Below are 19560 nucleotides of genomic sequence, written 5' to 3'. Positions count from 1 at the left end.
ACGCACGCGCACACACACTGGTACGGCCACCATCTACCCCTCCCCTTTCCTGATGGCCGCCCTGCCCTCGTCCTTTCTTTGAAAGGCGCTCCTGCAAGCTCAGGCTGCCTCCCCCTCTCCTCCATGTGATTTTCATTTGTCTAATTAAAGCTAATCTGATAAAGGCAGGAATGACAGAGATGCGTAAAAGCTCCAGTGAGCACAGGTCATGGCCTGATCCAAAGAGGGGGCCTTTGTCTCTCCACCCCCAGGCAGCGGCCAGCTGGGCAACGGGTTACCCAGGGGAGCAGGCAGAGGAGCCAGGACAAGGGAGGGGGCTCTGCTGGGACAATCTGGGCTGACATCACTGTGTTGACCATTTGCAAACACAACCAGAAAGAAGCTAAAGAAGGAGAAAATCACAGGAGAAAAGTCCTGTGAAAAACAGGGGCGCTCAGGAGTTAATTGTGGACTAGGACCCTGGCTTCTTGTGCCTTCGTCTTTCCCTCTGGTCAGTGACAGCGTCTAGGGGAGAGGTGGCGGCTTAGTCACTGCTCTGGCCAAAAAGAGGAGGGTCCAGTATGGATCACGAGTATCCTGTAAGCAGGGACACTGGGCTCCCCCAGAGCCTTGGGATCTCCCCACATCCATCCCTCGAGCCCGCCTCCAAGGGCTCCCCACAAAGGCTCTTCTTCAAGAGCTGGGACCCCTGGCGCAGCCCCTCTGACCACTCAGGACATTGTGACACCCACCTACCCACTCTCTCACTCAAATTACTGGGAGTCCAGAGATGAACTAGACAGGGTCTGGAATATCTAAGGTTTTCTGTGTTTGCGGCAGCTCTTTGGTTTAAAATTCTCTACTTCCTCTTTGGTCGAGGGAGGTAGTCCAGTGGGGGAAAATCAAAGATGCTAGTGATTAATGAATTAACCAAGCCAGAAGCATTTACCAAAGAGTTGTGGGTAACTGGGCCTCTGCTGGGAATTTTGATGGAGACGAGAGAAGAAAAAAAGGAGGTCACGCTTTCACTGGGGAGACTGCACTCCTGTACAAGAACAGCCATGGAAGAAGATGGACACACTCAATTGCCAGGCTGAAGAGAGCCCAGCTGGGGCTCTCAGGGATGAGAGTGGGGAGACAGCCAAGGAGCCTCAGGTGTCAGGGCAGAGGAGCTAGAGGTGGGCATGAAATGAGGACAAGTCTAGTGGAAAGAGGACCACAGGGGCCCAGGTGGCCTGTGCTCTACTTAAGGGTTCTTCTACCAACCCTGTGAGCCTGGGCAACCCAGCTTGCTCCTTGGGCCTCATCTTCCCATCTGTAAAATGAGGGTGGTGACTGGGTCGGCATCTTTACTGACCATAATATTCTAGGATTGGAAGCACCGAAGAGGAGCAGGTGGGAATTCCGGGTGGGAAGAAGTGTTGGGGCACTTCTGGTAGGACTGAGATGGCTGTGAGTAGGGAGGACCCACGGCCAGCGGTGCCAGGAGGAGCAACTCCCCAAAGCTGGGGAAAGCGACCCAGCCCTTTGCTCACTCCAGCCCATCCCAGGGCAAGGAAGGCCCATGGCCTCGCTGGGGTCTCAAACAAGCAGCTGTATTGTGTATGCCCAGCTGGGGTGCGGGCCAGGGCGGGTGTCATGGGAACGGCCCCTCTGCTTCTGAGGAGAGAAGCAACATGTGGCCTCAGAGGCCTTGCCTGGCGCCTCTGTTCTTTGCTGACCGACTTTGGGCCACTTCCCCAGAGCCCTCTCCGGCCTTCTCCATCATCTTCCCAAGGCAAGCAGAACCCTGAGTCAGAGCTGACTCTGCAGGGGGCACGGGGAGGGGGGTCAGATCTGGATTCTAGAGAAGTGTTACAGGTGACTTCTGCCATTTTGGTCTCATCTGTATTGGAGCTCAGTCCAGCTAGATACCTTGCAACACCAACATGGATTCAACCTATGAAAATCTTTCAGGAAGTTCACCAATGCAAATAATGGCGAGCTTTATTCCTTGCTTTGTTCTTTTACCAATCTGTACGTGGCTGTGAAAGGCTGTTGTGCGCCCAAAATCGCGCCATGAGGTTTGCAAAAGGCAACCATGCATGGTTTGCTCTTTCACCATTGGAAGATATTCCATACGGATTGCACCCCAGATATGGGTCTTCTATGCACGGTGTCTGGGGCCATGTGGCTCTCTCCATCCACGGCCCTGCTGTGTCTTCTTTATAGACTCATTGCTATCCAACATTATCTTATGCATTTACTTACTTGTTTACTGTGTACCGCCACCCCAGGCACATGGCTCTGTGAGGAGCAGGACTGCGCCTGTCCTGTTTACTGCTGTATCCCCGATCCCTAGATACGGCCAGTCACCTGCAGGTGGTAAAGAAAAGTTTGTTGAATAAATGAATGTGGAGACATGGGCATGCTGCTTCCAGATGGAACAGTCTAGAACAGTAGGTGGGGGGATGTGATTAAGCAGAGCTATAATTTGGGCTGGCGTCAGTCATCAGTCGGGGTCCCAGTGGGAAACAGGGGACAAACTTCGACAGGTTAATTGAGGCCAGTTTACCAAAGGGCTGTTTACAAAGACACAGTCAGTGTTAAAGGCATGGAAAAGGGACAGAAACACAGGCCACAAGGAACAAGGCGGGGTGGGTGCCTTTACTGGAACCATAGCAAGGGTAGCCCGACAGGAGCTGTGGCCTTTGGTTGAGGGGTTCTGCTGCTCCTTGGTGACATGTCAGGATGGGAGCTGGGGAATAAATGCCCAGCCTCACCCTCCTCTTCTTTCTCCCATTCTCCTCACACAGCCACCTGTGGCTGAGCCCAACCAGCAGCCAGAGGCCCGGGGAGCCTGACGATGCCATTCACACGGGAGACGGGGTCACGGGCGAGTCAGCCTCGTGGGGCGCAGACAGGGAGGAGAAGGTGGAGAGGGGGTCTGGAGGGATAAGCAGAGGATGTCCAGCCCAGGTGATGGAGGGGACCAGGGCTGTTCCTGTGACCCAGTGCCACGTAACAAATCTGCCCAAAACGCTGGCTAGAAACAACTGCCATTAGGTTAGTATCTTTCACAGTTTTTGTGGGTCAGGAATCCAGGAAGGGCTTTGTAGGGTGATGCCAGCTTGGGGATTCTCACAGTTACAGACAGATGGTGGCTACAGCTGAGGTGGTGAAGGGCTGGAGGAGCTGGGTGGGAGCAGGTATCTCTGTTTCTCCTAGAAATCTCTGGCCTCTCTGTGTGGTCTCTCCGTGGGAGCTAGTTTGGGCTTCCCCATAGCATGGTAGCCTCATTGTGGTAGAAAGTCTGGCATGGAACTCAGAGCTTCAGCTTGAGCCTGCTTGGTGAACACAGCAGAAGCAACACCACCTTTATGACCCACCCTTGGGTCAGAAAAGTGTCATGAAGTGTCACTTCCACCATAGTCTAGTGGTCAACCAGTCTCTAAGACTGGTCAGATGCAAGGGGAGGGACAATGGACTCCACCTCTTAATGGGAAAAATGTTGAAGAATTTGAAGACATGTTTTAAAAGGTTAGAGAATGTGGGCTTCCCTGGTGGCGCAGTGGTTAAGAATCCGTCTGCCAATGCAGGGGACACGGGTTCAAGCCCTGGTCCGGAAAGATTCCCATATGCCGTGGAGCAACTAAGCCCGCGAGCCACAACTACTGAGCCCGTGAGCCACAACTACTGAAGCCCGCGCGCCTAGAGCCCATGCTCCTCAACAAGAGAAGCCACCGCAATGAGAAGCCCACACACCACAACGAAGAGTAGCCCCCGCTCGCTGCAACTAGAGAAAGCCCGTGCGCAGCAACAAAGACCCAATGCAGCCAAAAATAAATAAAATAAAATAAACAATAAATTTAAAATAAAATAAAATAAAAGGTTAGAGAATGTGGGGTCACTTGAGTTATAATTGAGTATTATTTGAGTGTTTGCCAAAGAAGTCTATGAAATGGTGCTTGGTGGAGACAGGGACAGGATGGAAACTTCCAACATTGTTAGGAAGCTGGAGCTTTTGAATTTCTCCTCTTTCGGAACTAAAGGACAGAGACTTAGAGAGGGAAAGTGACAAGTCAAAGTCAGGTGGGGCATCTAGGCTGGAGAAGCAGAACCCTTTCCTCGGTCTCTAGAGATTCTGTGTTCAGTGCAAAGGAAAGTTGGGTGGTGAGGGCAGAGCCCAGCCCATAGGTCTCTAGGGCTGCTCATCCAAAGCTGGAGAACCAAAGGCCAGTTGCTTTTGGCTAAGATTCCTCCCACATTCCCCTCCCAGACTCCAGCAGCCTCCCTCCCTGGAAGGAAGGGGGAAAGAAGGGCAATTTGGAGACTATCAAAGCGAGTAGCTTTCACTTTCAGGGAGCAAGCTGGGGAAGATTGCTTCCAGGTGCCTCTCGGGGCCCCTCCCAGCCTGGCTGGGGCAGAGGGTGGGCCAGGAGGCAGGGGCAGCAGGCCTGGATGCTGGGTGAACTGCTCCCCCTGCCCGGGATGCCTTTTTCCAGAGCTGTCGGGGCCGCCTGCTTCTTAACCAGGTCTCAGCTCAAACGCCTCCTCCTCTCGGAGGCCTTTCCTCATCCTCTGAACTGAATCAGCACCCCAGCCCCGGGGCTTCCTAGAGGAGCAGCCCTGGAACCTGATTCAGAGGGTCCCACCCTGGCCTGACCCATGGGGTGAGGAGTCCATGGGCTGAGGTGGTGTGCCCACCTGGAGGACACATCCTCCCGTCTAGACGACTCTCAGCGTTCTGAGAACTCTGGAATTCCCTGTCCAAACATTCTGAGCCTGCTTCTAGGCGTGAGGACCTCTTCCCTGGTCTGTCCTGCAGAGGCCAACTGTGCTGCTTGTGTGAGCACCCCCAGGCCCGAGGGTGGCCGGGTTGTGTGTACAGTGTGGATGCAGGAGGAGATGGACAGAGTTTTTATGTGTCCACACACACGCATGTGAGGGCCCTTAGGATTCGGAGCAGAGACAGGGTAGGGGAGACGGAGGCTTGGGCTGGGATCTTCGTTAGTACTTATGCTGGGCCCACAAATACCAGGGGTGTTCCGGGCTTTCTATTTCAACACTCTGTTTTATTTATTCCTACTGCTTTCAACTGTCTGAAGTTTGTCACTCCTTTTCTTTTTTCTGCTCCCTTCTCCAGCTGGAATACACACTCAGCAAGAGCCGGGACCTTGGGTTGCATGCTTGCTTGTGAATTGGGGTCCATCTGTCTCCTTGGCAAGAAGTGGGCGTTAGTCTCTAAGAATGTCCCAGCAGGAAGGAGCCTTGCAGAGTCTTAATTCCAAATCACCCAATTTTACAGATGTGCAAACTGAGTCCCAGGGAGGAGGAGGGACTTGCCCAAGGTTACCCAGGTAGTATGTGTCAGGACAGGCATGTCCCAGATGATGAAAACCAGGATGGTTATGTCAACCAATGGACTGAGCAGCTCCACAAGGCCCAACAAGTACCTGGACCTCCTCTAAGCAGGCCGCTCCCAAAGGGGAAATGTGTTAAAAATACAGATGCCCAGCCCCATTTGTCCTGATGCAGGATGTCTGCAGGGGCGCCAAGATGTCTGTGCTCCCAGCAAGCACCACAGGGAGACCTGGGGATGCCCAGCGTTGGGAGGGAGGGCAACCCTGGGCTTCACAGCTGTTGGTGCCAGGAAGTCCTTCCAGAGTCCAATCCAGATGCCCCCCACTGTCTTCACTCAGTCTTTTGTGGGGGAACACGACTCCTTCAGCTGACGGTGCCTGTGCCCAAGCTCGGGGTCACAGAAGGCCGGAAGCCCCAGGAGGGCAGCAAATGGACACGGTGAGGCAGTGACATCTCTCTCATGCCACCTGCTCACCTACTCCCTCGGTGAAGCCCTCACCCTTCTATTTCCTTCTCCCCCACCTGTGGCCCCTGCACCCAGAGAGTACCGTGCAGGACAGAGAGGGCAGGGGACAGTAGCCCCTTGCATCTCTTCCTTGCGTGTGAGTAGGAAAGTGTGTGGCCTGGGGTCAGGAGACCTGGGTTCTGGGCCCGGATCTGCTATGAACATGTCACTAAAGTTTCTGCAACTTCAGATGGCAAATAGCAGCTTCTCCCCTCCCAAGGATGGTGTGATAGATGTGATTATGAAAGCAAAGCTTCCTTGAGCATCAAAACGTGCTGCCTATCATAGGGATCATGTTCCAATTTAGCAATGACCCCACTGAACGAACACATCCATCTCAACCCCCTGTTCTGAGCGGGCGTCCCTTATGCACGGACAGAAGTAAATACATGGATTTTGACTCAGAGTCAGATGAAGAGTATGAACAAGAAGAGGAAAAGGAGTTCAGAAGAGGACGAAATGATGACAAAAATAAAAGCAACTCAGATGTATGGAGTGCTTACTCTGTGCCAGGCATGGTTGTCAGCGTTTTCCAATCCCATGAATCAGGTACTATTAAATACCCATTTTATAGACAAGGAAGCTGAGGCACAAAGAGGCCACAGAACTAGTAGGTGGCAGAGCCAGGATTTGCACCCAGGACAAGCCCCGGTGAACAGGAGTAGCTGGGCAGGGACCCCCTCCCTGGGGTGGGGGCTCAGAGGGGCCCTTGGGGGCTTTTGCTAAATGAGTGGGAGAGGGCAGATCTTTCTTGGCCCCTGAGGAAAGATAAGATTTCATCAGGCTGATGGGATCCTCCAGGGTGGAATACGGGCAAAGAGGAAGTGAGCACGCTGTTGATTCCCTAACTCCTCATGCCAGGCAGCTGCCACGAGGCATTCCGGGATTCTCCCCGTTCAGTGTGTCACTAAGCCTTGTCTAGTTGGAGGCTGGCGTTGGTCTTTTGTCTCTGGCCTCCATACCCCACAATGTTCTGCCTGGTTTGACACATAGTAGGTGACACAGACTACTTGCTCCCTGTGGTGGGATCGGTACCTGCTCTGTGGGGTAAAGGGTGCCCAGAAGGCCGGCACAGGGGCTCGCCGAAATCTCAGTGCTGCCCAGAAGACCGTCCTCCCTGCCCTGGCCTCCTGCTGGCCTGCTTTACGCCCCCTCCCCCCTCCAGCATGGCCCTTCCATTCCCCTACTAAGATGTTCCCCCTTTGAGCCCAGTGGGGGTCAGAGGTAGGTAGGATGGGAATGGGGGACCCAGCCGAGAGACTGTTCCTTGGGCAGGTGCTGGTCGGCTCATCCTTGCCCCTGAGCTTCCCCAGCCCACGTGGCCTTATCAAGACCTCATCCCAGATGCCTGCACCTCCAACTTCCCCAGCAGCGGCCACCACCTCTGCTGTTCAACACCCACATGGGGACTTCCCTGGCAGTCTACTAGTTAAGACTCTGTGCTTCAAGTGCAGGGGTATGGGTTCGATCCCTGGTCAGAGAACTAAGATCCCACATGCCGTGCGGCCAAAAAAAAAAGAAAAAACAAAACCACCCACATGGCCTAACTCACTCATTGGGCCACTGGAGGACTTGTTTTTGTGTTTTTTTTTGATTGTGGTAAATATATATAAACATTTACATGTATACTACATACATTGTATATATGTTATATATGTAACATTTACCATTTTATACCATCTTAACATATATAGTTCAGTAGTGTTAAGTATATGCAGAATGTTGTGAAACGGATCTCCAGAACTTTGTCATCTTGCAAATCTGAAACCCTATACCCACTAAACAAGATCTCTTCATTTCCCCCTCCCACCAGACCCTGGCAACCACCATTCTACTTTCTATCTCTTGAACTTGACTATTCTAGATACCTCACATAAACGGAATCATCCAGTATTTATCTTTTTGTGACTGGTTTATTTCATTCATGTAGTGTCCTCAAGGTTCATCCATATTGTAGCATGTGTCAGAATTTCTTCCCTTTTTGAGGCTGAATAATATTCCACTGTATGTATATATCCCATTTTGTTCATCTATTCATCTGTCAGTGGACACTTGGGTTCACTTGCTTCCACCTTTTGACTATTGTGAATAATGCTCTAGGACTTTGCTTTCTAGATAAATAAGACTGTGCCAATTATTCCTTTAGAACCAGGTACTTTATGTACTTTTCTAAGAGACTATTACTGTCTTCATTTAACAATGAAGGAAACAGGAGCTCCCAAAGTTTATGTCACCTGCTTCAAATCCCACAGCCAATGAGTGACAGAGCCTGACCTTGAATTCATATTGATGCCAAACCTCACATTCATCTCCTACTATCTGCTGTCTCCTTTTCTCAAGGGTATTTGTCTTCATCTCTTACCTGCTGGAGAGATGTCCAGGCTGCATGTGCCCACCTCCAAGGCTAAGGGCCAGTGCTTGTACAGGACAATATAGCATGGTGGTTAAGATCGAGACTTGAATCTAGACTGCCTAAGTTCAAGAGTTGGCTCCTCTCATTTATCAGCTGTGTGACTTTTGCCAAATTACTTATCCTCTCTGTGCCATGAATGATTAGTGATGCCTGCCATGGACTCAGGATGGGATCCAAATGTCTCATAGCTCTCTTGACAAAAGGAAAAGCTCACCTGAAACCACACCCCCCACCAGGCTCCTTCCAGATTCTTAGCCTTGGAAGCAAGAATGTTTCCTACAGAGCTACAAGCAGAGAGGCCCTGAGTGAGGATGGGGCAGGATTCGCCCCAGGGGGATTTGGCTTCCATCAGAATGGGAGTGTCTTCCCTGGCTCACAGTCTATTTACCTTGAGGCAGGGGTGTTGGTCCCCGGGCCCTGTGGCCAGCAGGTTCCAGGTGGGGGAGATTAGACTACATGGGGGCCCCCTCCACAGCCTGTCCTTTGCACACCCTGCATACATTACTGTTCCTTGAGCTGTAGCTGTGGCCTGCCACCTTTCTAATGTGCTTACAAGATCCCTCATGGTTCCTTCCTCCCCAGAGTTTCTGAGGCCCTCGGTTCTCTCTGCCTTTCCTCCTGGCCCCCCAGCTTGTCAGAGCAAGTCTTCATCTGAGATCCCGGGAGAGGTGGCATGAGATCTCCAGCTTGGTGGTGCCCTGAACACAACCTCTGCTGACCCCAGGGCCTCAGAGTGGAAGGGGAGATGCGTTCGCTGGCTGTGGGGCAAGTGTGGGAGGGTTCAGGCACCACTCTGGGGGACAGGACAGAGCAGTTAAAGTGACATCTGTGACTGCCACTGTGGGTGACGAGGAGACTGATGGAGAATTTGGGTGGGTGATGGCATGAAGAAATGGAAGTGCCATGGTTATGGGTGAGATGGGAGGGGTGACAGTGTAGGTGGCCCTATAAATGTCACCATGAGTGATTGACAGAGCTGACCCATGGGAATTCGAGTGGATGACCTTGCACGTGGGTGATGGTGTCAGCGACGCGTGATGGGAGACGAGGGAGCAGCTGAGAACGGGGGCTGGTGACGGGTGGGGGAGCGTCAGAGGGTGTGAGAGGGTGGCGGGCTGGCGGGCGCCGAGACTCCGGGCGGCTTGGAGCCACTGGTCAGGCCCCTGGGCTTGTCTCTTGGGGACATTGTCCATGCCGGAAAGAAAAGAACGAATGTGTTTTCTCTGCCTGTTGAAAATGATTCTGAGCGAAGGGGCTTGCCTCCTGGCCGGCGTGAGCCTGACTCCGCTGTGTCAGAAGATGATCTTTCACAGATGCTGAAAAGTTAGGAAGTGTAATTACGGGGAAATTGCACTCCGGCAAACGAGTACAAGCCAAGGGCTGCCAGGCCCCATTCCTCACCTGAGCCCCCTGATTGTGGCCGACAGCCCCACATCTGTATGTGCTTTGCAGCCAGGAGAGGAAAGAAAGGGGGAAGCAGAGCCGGTTCGGGGAGGAGAGGGGGGTGAGGGGACCTTCAGCTACCCTGCCCACTGCTCCCCCAGCTTCCTCGGGGAGGAGCTGAGGGAAGGCGAGGTCTGGGGCGCATTCCTGGGCTCCCAGGGCCTTCTGGGGCACCCTCACTCCTGGGGGTGATGGGAGGAGCTGGGGTTGGCTCCGGAGGAAGAGAAGGGAGGCTGAGGCTGTTTCCTTCCAACGTCCTCATTTCACTGGCAGGGAAACTGAGGCTGGTGACTCTGTGCCCAGGTCACGTGGTGAGCTAATGGTGCAAGCAGGATGTGACCCTCCGCCTCTTGACCAGCCAGGGCTCTTCCCACCGCCCGCCCCATCCCCCCCCACCCCACCCCCACCCCCCGGCCGGGAGGTGGGGGGCTGATAAGGGGCTGGCCCGGTGTGCAGCAGGGGGTCCCTGCCCTCCGCCTAGCCTCTCTACAGAGCCACCCAGCAGCCTCTGCATTCCTCAGATTCCTCTCTCTCATCTTCTCCCTTTGGTTCCTGAGCCTTGGCACTTCCCTGCTGAGGAAGCTGGGAAGATCCCGGCAGGGGGGCCTGCAGCTCCTCCCTTGCTGTGGAGACCACTGCTCTATCCGACCCCCCACTGGCTCCTTGTGTTTCTCCCTCCAGCTCCTGGGATGGCCCCAGAGGGTCGGGCAGCCCCCCTTGTTCAACCCCTCTTGGACTAACTCAAGGGTACTCGGATGCCCACAGCTCCCTGCTCCTTGGCTGGTGTATGGAACTATTCTTTCCACTGGACACAGAGTTTGCTCCCCATCTCCATTCTTCTGGTAACAAGTGCCCTTCCCCCGAGCCTCAGAGGTGGGCACAGGCAGACTCTGACTGGACCAATCATCCCAGCAGCCTCCTGGCCCTAGTGATTGGATCAGGGGTGGCCATGTGACCCCCACAGGTAAGGTCACTAGGATCAGGACCTGGCTTCATTCCCACTGGAGCTGAGAGGTTGGGAAGCTGTAGACTTGGAGATTTTCTTTATCTGCAGGAGGCAAGAATGAGGCACACAGAGTCGGGGGGTGGGGGGAGGGAGAAAACCATTATTAGCATTTTTGAACTCTGGATTCAGTTCTGTCCCCATCCCCACAGCTCCCAGTTATATTAGCCAATGATTCTATTCTATTCTATTCCATTCTGTTTTGCTTTCAGTACATTCAACTGGATTTCTGTCACTTGCAATCAAAAGAGACCTGATTGAATAGCTGCCTCAGAGCTGGAGCTTGGGTGTCCTGGGAGGTGTTGATGGGTAAGTTGGCCGGACTGAGGAGGGTCCAGTGTCAGCGAGGATGGTAGTCACCTGCTGGCCGGGAGGGACTTGGTGGGGGCAGTGTGGCATGATAGAAATTTGCTAAGGAGGAAGTAGGCACAAAGGAATTTGAAACCCCAGCACAGAAGCAAATGGACAGCTTAAGTCCAGCTGCAGCTCCTGCAAGAATGCTTGTCTGGAGGAGGGAGAAATACCCCACCCCCCAGGAAGAAAGGACATCTGATGGAAGGGGGTCTTCCAGGCAAAACTCAGCCCGGAAGGAGTGTTTGTACAGCCCAGCCAGGAGTGGTCACTGGGACACTCCTGCAACAGCTGTAGAAGACATCTCTGTACAGGCAAGGGAAGAGCTGAGAACACTTCAGAGAAGGTCAGAGCAGAGTGCAGCCCAGCGTCATAGCTGCCCAACCTGGAACCAAGCCGGAGCAAACCGGTATTAGCCCAAGTGTGGGAAATGCCACCGATGGAGGATGTGTCCTGGGGCCGAGCCCCCTTCACTTAAGTCTGGGTTCTGAGGAACTGCAGTCAGAGATCTCTTGGCAGGTGGGACTCCAGTTCTCAGAAACGATGAATGATGTGAGATACAGGACGGGGGCCAGCAGGGCCTGAGCAGGACCACATGGATTTCTGGCTGCCATGGCTAACTGTTCCCAAACCTCCAGTGAGGAGGGATTGGGACTAACCTCGGCTGTGCAGTTCTTTACTCTCAAGGAGACTGTTGAGAATCCTTCACGTCATTTGGCAGGGAAAATTCCGTTCCCCAGATGGAGTGTGGTATGGGAGGAAGAATCAGAGTTTAGAGACAAACACAGATTCGAGTTTGAGTCCTGGATCTGCCACTTTCTAGCTCAGAGACCTTGAGCAAGTTACTTAATCCCTCTGAACCTCAGTTTTTTAATTTATGAAATGGGAATAATAACATCTCCCCCATGAGGTTGTTGTGGGATTAAATGAGATCACAGATCTAATGTGAATTAAATGAAGTAAAGGTATGTCAATGTGCCTGGTGCATTCCAGGCACTCCCCACTCTCCTTTCCCCTTGCTTGCTGTGGTTTAAGCAAAACCCTTGAGTTATAAGCACCACCTCAGGTATTGTTAAGGCAAGGTACTGAACTAGAGAAACGCTTACATCACTCCTTGGGACTCAGCTTCAGCTGATGGAGCAAGTAGCTCCCCACCCCTTCCCACCACTTACCAAGAAGCATTCAAGGCAGAATTCTTCTTGGGAAAGCCAGGCTTACCAAAAAGGGACAAGACATGGCACCTTAAATAAAGTAAGATGGTCTCACTGAGTTTTGAGCTATTCAATGTCAATTATTAGTAGCACCAGCAGGCTGTGCAGTGGTGAATTTTGTGGTGGCGAGAGCCTACCCTACCTTGCTTCTCCCTGCTCCAGTTCCTCTCATACACCTCAGCCCCAAGCATGCCACACTCCTGCTATGCAACCTTCAACGGCCCCCTCTTCCCTTGGAATTAAGTATAATTTCTTTGACCTGGCATTTGATGATACCCACGGTCTGATCCCAACCTACCTTCTAGCCTTATCTCCTACTACTCTGCTTCTTGCTCCTTTTCCTCTGGTCAAATTGAACTTCTCTTTTTCAGTCACACACTGTGCTTTCCTGCCTCTATGCCTTTGCTCAGCCTGTGCCCACTGCCAGGTTTGCCCTTCACCCCTCGGTCTGTGGAAATACGATTCCTTCTTCACAGCATCAGGCAAATCTCATCTCCTTCCTGAAGTTCCTCTTTACCCTGAACTGGACGTGATTCTTTCCACCTCCGTTCCCTCCTGAATCTCATCTTGCGAACTTCAGCTTCAATACAAGCTCCTGTGAAAACATCCCTCCCCCAAGAAGGATTAATCTCTCCCACTCTGGGCCTGCAATATGCTGTTCTCAGTATGTGCCTGGGATGAATTGTTTGAGTTTTCTCTGCCGGCCACAGAGACTGGGATGCCTGGCCCTTGCCCACACATCTCTGTGCCCTCCCTGGGGACTGCAACATGCTCAACCTGTGTTTTCCAGAATGATGGCCTCAGGACACTGGCTATTCCTATTCTCTGCCTGTATCTAACATGCCTGGGAATAGCGTCCTGGGAGTAGCTATAAGCATGAGATCAAGTCCACCCCTCTGCTCCAGGTAGCCAGGGGCCTTCATGTTCTGTTTCCCCTCCTTGCTGTCAAAACTCCTCTGCCACCAAGCAGTTAGACCTTGGGTAAGTTACGATCCCCATCTGAGCATTGATTTCCTCCACAGGAAGATGGAGTTTGGCCAAAATCATCCTTAACATCTCCCTCAGCCTAACAATTCTCCCGCAGGCTCTCATGGCGGGAAACCAATGCACAATGGCAGATATATAATTAATAAGACTGTGTTATATACTTGAAAGTTGCTAAGAGACTAGACTGTAAATGTCTCACTACAGAAAAGAAATGGCAATTGTGTGATAGGATGGAGGTGTTGGCTAAGGCTATAGGGGTCATCATTTCGCAATATGTGAGTGTATCAAATCAACACAATGTCCACCTTAAACTTATACAGTGTTATATGTCAATCATATCTCAAGAAAACTGGGAAAAATAATGGCGGATAAATGTTTCAGTGGTGGAACTCTAAGCACCTCGACAGACATTTGAAGCAGACGAGGTTAACCAGGTTGATGAGGGTGTAGAAAATGTTGATAAGATTTATTGGTATCATTTATCAGATGTTGCTGTGTGCTAGGCACTTTGTATAAGCTATCTTGAATTCTCCCAATAAATCTTTGAGGGAATATTAAAACCCACTTTATAGATGAGAAAACTGAGGCTCAAAGAGGTGATGTGACTTTCTCTCATTATTCCACCAGCAAGTGGCCAAGGTAGAACTTGGAGCCGGGCCCACTGGGCTCCCTCCCATACTCCTCTGGCACATTCCAGGCAGGCCCAAGTGGCCGGAGCAGGCCCCGCCTGCCTCCCCTCCTGCCCTCTGCGGCTGTTTCGCATCCTGCTGGATTCCTGAGGTGTCAGGCCTCATTAGAGCCCGCACCCCAGCAAGCGCCGAGAGGCAGTTGACAGGTATACAATCTGACCGCGACTCCCTTCACATTATCAAGCTGTCTTCAGGCAGGAACGTGCCGGGAAGCTGGACAGAGGCCCCTGGCTTGGCTGCATAATCTGATGCACATTAAAAACATCTTTCAGACGCCTTCCCCTTGCTGCACACTCGTTCTCACTCTCCCGGTTTCTCTTTTTCTCCATCCAACAAAAGCTGATGAAGTTAGCCAGCAATGCGGGCTCTCCAGCCCAAGCGGGGTCTTGTTGACTGGATGGCCACCCAGGAACGGCTGACATTCTTGGCGTTTGGCTGGCATCTGGATGAGAGTGCCTGTGACATCGGGCCACATCCAAGCGAGTTTTGACAGGGACCAGTAGCTCTGCCTCCCTCTCCAGTTCTGGGGAATGGGTGCAATTTTACCACAACCATCAGTAGAAAGCCTGGACCAATACTAACCATGAGTGGCATCGGATGAGTGCTTGATTTGGGGGGGCTGAATCTCTTTTTGTGCTTGGGGAGTTCCCCATCGCATGAGCCATGTTGGGGGAGGACAGCCAGCCTTCCACCAAGAACCCAAGAAAACCAGATCCTTGCTTTCCCAGGGACCCTTGCAACCAGGAAGTGGGCATGTGACCAGAGCCAGCCAATCCGACGCTCCTGCCTCTCGCTTAATTCAGCCCAGGGGCAGGGGAGAGTCTGACCCCATGCCCGCCACTGTCCTGGGGTGGCGAGGCCACAGGCAGCAGGCGTCGGGTGCACAGAGCTGGGGGTGGTACACAGAAAACTTCACTAGGCGTAGCCTGGTTTGGGCTGTGGTTCTGGCTGCCAGTTCTGGGATTTTCTCACCCTAGATTTCCAGCCCTCCTGATGACTTTTCTGCTTCAAGCAGCACAAAGGCAACTCCTGTTGTTTTCAATTAAGGTTCCCTGGCTAGAACTCACGTGGTGGCTTCTTTAATTCTTACAACAACCCTTGAGATAGATGCACTGATTAACCTCATTTTACAGGTGAGGAAACTGAGGCACGGAGTGATTCACTAACACAAGGTCACACAGTAGGAAACGGCAGGACATGGATTCAAACCCAGGTCCGAGAGCCTGGGCCGTCAAACACTTCGAGAAAGAGCCTGTGGTAGGCTGAACAATGGCCTACAAAGATGTTGGATGTAATTAGGTTAAGGATCTTGAGATGAGGAGATTATCCTGGATTATCTGAGTGGGCCTATTGTAATTACAAGAGTCCTGTAAGGGAGAAAGATGTAAGGACGGAGCGGAAGTCAGAGAGGAGAGACGCCACCACACTGCTGGTCTGAGGATGGAGGAAGGGGCCGTGAGCTCGGGAATGTAGGCAGCCTCTGGAAACCAGCAAAGCCGAGGCAACAGATTCCTCCCCAGAAGGAAGCTGCCCTCCCAACACCTTGATTCTGGCCCGGTGAGACTGATTTGGGACTTCTGAACTGCAAAACTGTAAGATAATAGATTTATGGTTTTTTTGTTTTGTTTTGTTTTTTTTAATATTTATTTATTTACTTGGCTGTGTTGGGTCTTAGTTGCGGCGCGCGGGCTCAGTCGCCCCGCGGCATGTGGGATCCCAGTTCCCCGACCAGGGATCGAACCCGTGTCCCCCGCACCGGAAGGCGGACTCTCAACCACTGGATCACCAGGGAAGTCCCAATTTATGTTGTTTTAAGACACTAAGTTTGTGATAATTTGTTATGGTAGCAGTAGGAAACTCCCTGGAGCTATAAAAAGGTTTAACCATTTGTAATTTTTTTTTAAATTGAATAGTACATTTATTTATTTATTCATTCTTGGCTGTGTTGGGTCTTCGTTTCTGTGCGAGGGCTTTCTCCAGTTGTGGCAAGCGGGGGCCACGCTTCATCGCGGTGCGCGGGCCTCTCACTATCGCGGCCTCTCTTGTGGAGCACAGGCTCCAGACGCACAGGCTCAGTAGTTGTGGCTCACGGAGCGGGCCTAGCTGCTCCGTGTCATGTGGGATCTTCCCAGACCAGGGCTCGAACCCGTGTCCCCTGCATTGGCAGGCAGATTTTCAACCACTGCGCCACCAGGGAAGCCCCCATTTGTAATTTTTGTTGAAGATAGGCTATTGAGAGGATGGAGCTCCGTGAGAAGCACCCCCACTGTACCCCCAGGGCCTATCACAGTGCCTGGCTCAGGGCGGCTGTTCAGTATATCTGTGTCACACAAAAGGACAAATGAACACAGACACCATGATCCCTGCCCTGGGGAGAGATGAGGCCAGTCATAGGAGATCGTAGCTGTGGCCTTGGCCCCAAGACCAAGGAGGAGGCCCTGGAAGCCCAAGTGGGTCACACACATGGAGGCTGGGGCAGACCTGGACCCAGAGCTGATTGAGCCACCCCCGTTACCCTTTGCTGCCAAACCCATGCCCTCAGTGGCTTACCACTCCCACGGTGAGGAACAGCCAAGATAGAACAAGTGAGCAAAAGAGAAGAGCAGGAGTCTGTCCCTTATAAGAGGCCTCCCCCAGGGAGACCCTGCTTCCCTGCTGCCCTTGCACATCTCACCATCTTCTTCCTGAAGGTCACTCATGCCTCCCAAGGCCCAGAAATCAGCCCCAGGGGCCTCCGTCAGGTGGTCAGTCCCACGTCCACCTCATTCCAACAGTGCAGAAGCCAGAGGGCTCCATCCTAGCCCGAAAGGCTGTGCTGTGTTTCCTGTTTGAGCTTGCTTGTAAAATCCCTCATTCAGGCCCTCCGTGCAGGAGACAGGCCTGAGGAGGCAGCCTTGGCCTGAATCCGTATTTACCTCTTCTTATATCCTTTCCATGGGCTCATGGTTGAAGGGAGTGTGCCTGGGAACGGCTGACACGATGAACATCTTTTGTGGTCTCACTTCCTCTATCTTATTTCCGGGAAAATAGCATGGTCTTCAGGCATATGTTACAAAGTCTAGGTGGTCCTCCCATCTCTGTCATCCTCAGAAGCTCCAACGCCTAGAGCTGTGCCCTGGTGAACTCCTATTCATCCTTCAAAACTAAGCTGACTAAATGCCATATGGTATCCTCGATTGGATGCTGGATTGCAAAAACTGCTGAAATCCCAACAAAGACTGTAGTTTAGTTAATAGGATTGTACCAACGTTCATCTCTTCATTTTGACAAATGTAGCGTGGTTATATAAGATGTTAACATTAGGGGAAGCTGTGGGAAGAATATATGGGAACTCTCTGTACTACCTTTGCAAATTTTCTACAAATCTAAAATTATCCCCAAATTAAAAGTTTGTTAAAAAAAAAAAAGAAACAACTAACTTGGCCCAGGCATGGCCAGGAGTGGAAGCCCTCGTGGCCAGTTGGTATCCCTGCCACATATGCCTGTGTGCTCTGTTCTTTTCCCTGCTGTGGCTTAGATCATCCCAAGATGTGGTGAACTTTCCCATTCAACTAGAAGCTCACGAGGGCAGGGGCTGTGTCTCATTACACCTTCTGCAACGGTCAGGGAGCACTTACCGTGTACACTGTACGTACTTTCCATATATTAACTCGTTTAGTCCTTACAGGACTTGGAGGCAGGTACTGTCCTTATCCGCGTGTCACAGATGAGCATATTGAGGCAGAGAGAAGTCAAATAACGACGAAAGTCACAAAGCTAGCAGATGGCAGGACTAGGACTGGGACTTGAATAGCTCCAGCAGTCTGCTTTCGGGATTCACGTCCCGTACCCTCTGCCACGGGAAGCCACATGGCCTGGGGGCTGAGCAGACCTCGGGTGTCAGGTTAGTATCCCAGTTTGCCACTCACCAGCTGTGTGACCCCAGACAAATGAATCAACCTCTCTGAGTTCAGTTTCCTCATCCGTGAAATGAAGAGAAGAATAAAAACGATTTCACCAGGAATAAATGAGACATGCAGAGTGCTTAGCCTGGTGCTAGACACATAGCAACCATGATGGTGATGGTAGGTGGTTAACTATGGGGGTGATGCTAAAGGTCGTAAGTGGTAAGCGCGATGATGGAACGAGTATGGTGATGATAGTCAGGATGATTTCAGGCTTGCTCACTGAGGGAACAATGCAGGAGGAAAAGGGGACCAGTGTCAGCTTCTGGAAGGGTCCAGTCATGATGAACTGGGTGTCGGAGGAAAAGCATATGGCAGCAGCAGGCAATGACCATCAATCCAGAGGCCGGAGAGGAGAGAGTGAGGGAGGAGCCCAGCTGCAAGGGAGCACAGCCAGCAGAAAAGGGTGGTAGAGAGAATGGGCCCAGCCCCAGACCAGAGGCACAGTCCTCTGACTCTTCCAGAAGGTGGATGCTTCCACCACGGCCTCCTGTACTGCTCCAAGCCCGGGAAAAAGCAAGCAAATCAGGCCTAGGCCCCAGGCAGCCCTGCTGCTCTCCCTGCTGGAAAAGGCTTGGTCTGCTGTTTGTTCCACAATTACAGATGGGCTCTTGTCCCTGCCTGAGCGGGAACCTTTTGTTTGGCAGGAGGAGGAAGAGCCAAGGGGACGCCGGAGAGGAGCTCCCGGATGCCACACGCGCTGAGTTCCTCCTAGCATGCCTGCCAGAGCCCAGGTGGGTGTGCGGGCTGAGGAAGCCCTTGCCACCCAGCGAGCGAGGCTCCAGAGGCCTGGCACCAGAGGGAGAGGGGGCAGATGTCAGCGCCGAGAAGAGCATTCTGAGGCACAAGAATAGGCCAACCACAAAACAGGGAGGCGTTGTCTCTGAAACATCGCCTTCCTCCCTGGAGCAGAAAAGACAGCATGTTGGGAGGCCACGAGGTTTCCTGGAACTGCTAGGAGCAGAGGCTGATCCCCAGTGGACCAGTTTCCCTTGCGGAGTCCCAGAGCTCTGGACATGGGGTGGGCACCCTCACGGAAAGGGTCCATATCTGTGCTTGTCCATGTTCTGAAAGATATCCTCCCAGCTGGTGATGTCCCTGATGAGAAAGTGACACTCGTGCGACCACTGAGCAGAAGATGGTCCACACTTTTATTGTTTATGGGAGACCCTCCATGGAAAGTGTTGGCAGAGCCTGGATCCCGCTACGAACCACAGAAAACCTATGCAGACTTCAGCTCTACCCCTGATCACAAACGCTTATGCGTTTAATTGCGTTAATTTTAAATAGCAGTTGAGTGCCTTTGTGCCAGGCTTTGTTCTAGGAACAGAGAGGTGGGGGAAGGGTGGAATGGCAAACAAGACCAGCCCCCGTTCTAGCAGAGTTAACGTCTACAAGGGAAGAAAGGGACAGTGAACAGGAAATAAAGGCAGCTGATTCTTTTGGATAGCGATGAATGGTGCAAAGACCCTAAGTGTGGTTAAGAGAGGGAGATGTCCAGGCCTGGGGGCACTGAGCAGCTGCTTCAGTCTGGTGGTCAGGGAGGCTTCTCGGAGGAGGTGACATCCGAGTGGATCCCTCAGAGATGAGAAGCAGCTAACTGTGCATAGATCCAGGTGAGGAGGGTTTCGAGCAGAAAAAGCATCAGACTGCAGAAGCCCTATCCAAGGAAGGAGCAAGCAGGGAAGGGCA

Source organism: Balaenoptera acutorostrata, chromosome 9 (genome assembly GCF_949987535.1).
Source record: "Balaenoptera acutorostrata chromosome 9, mBalAcu1.1, whole genome shotgun sequence".
NCBI lineage: Eukaryota > Metazoa > Chordata > Mammalia > Artiodactyla > Balaenopteridae > Balaenoptera > Balaenoptera acutorostrata.
The sequence above is the reverse complement of the archived record's forward strand: the minus strand, read 5'-3'. Positions refer to the sequence as shown.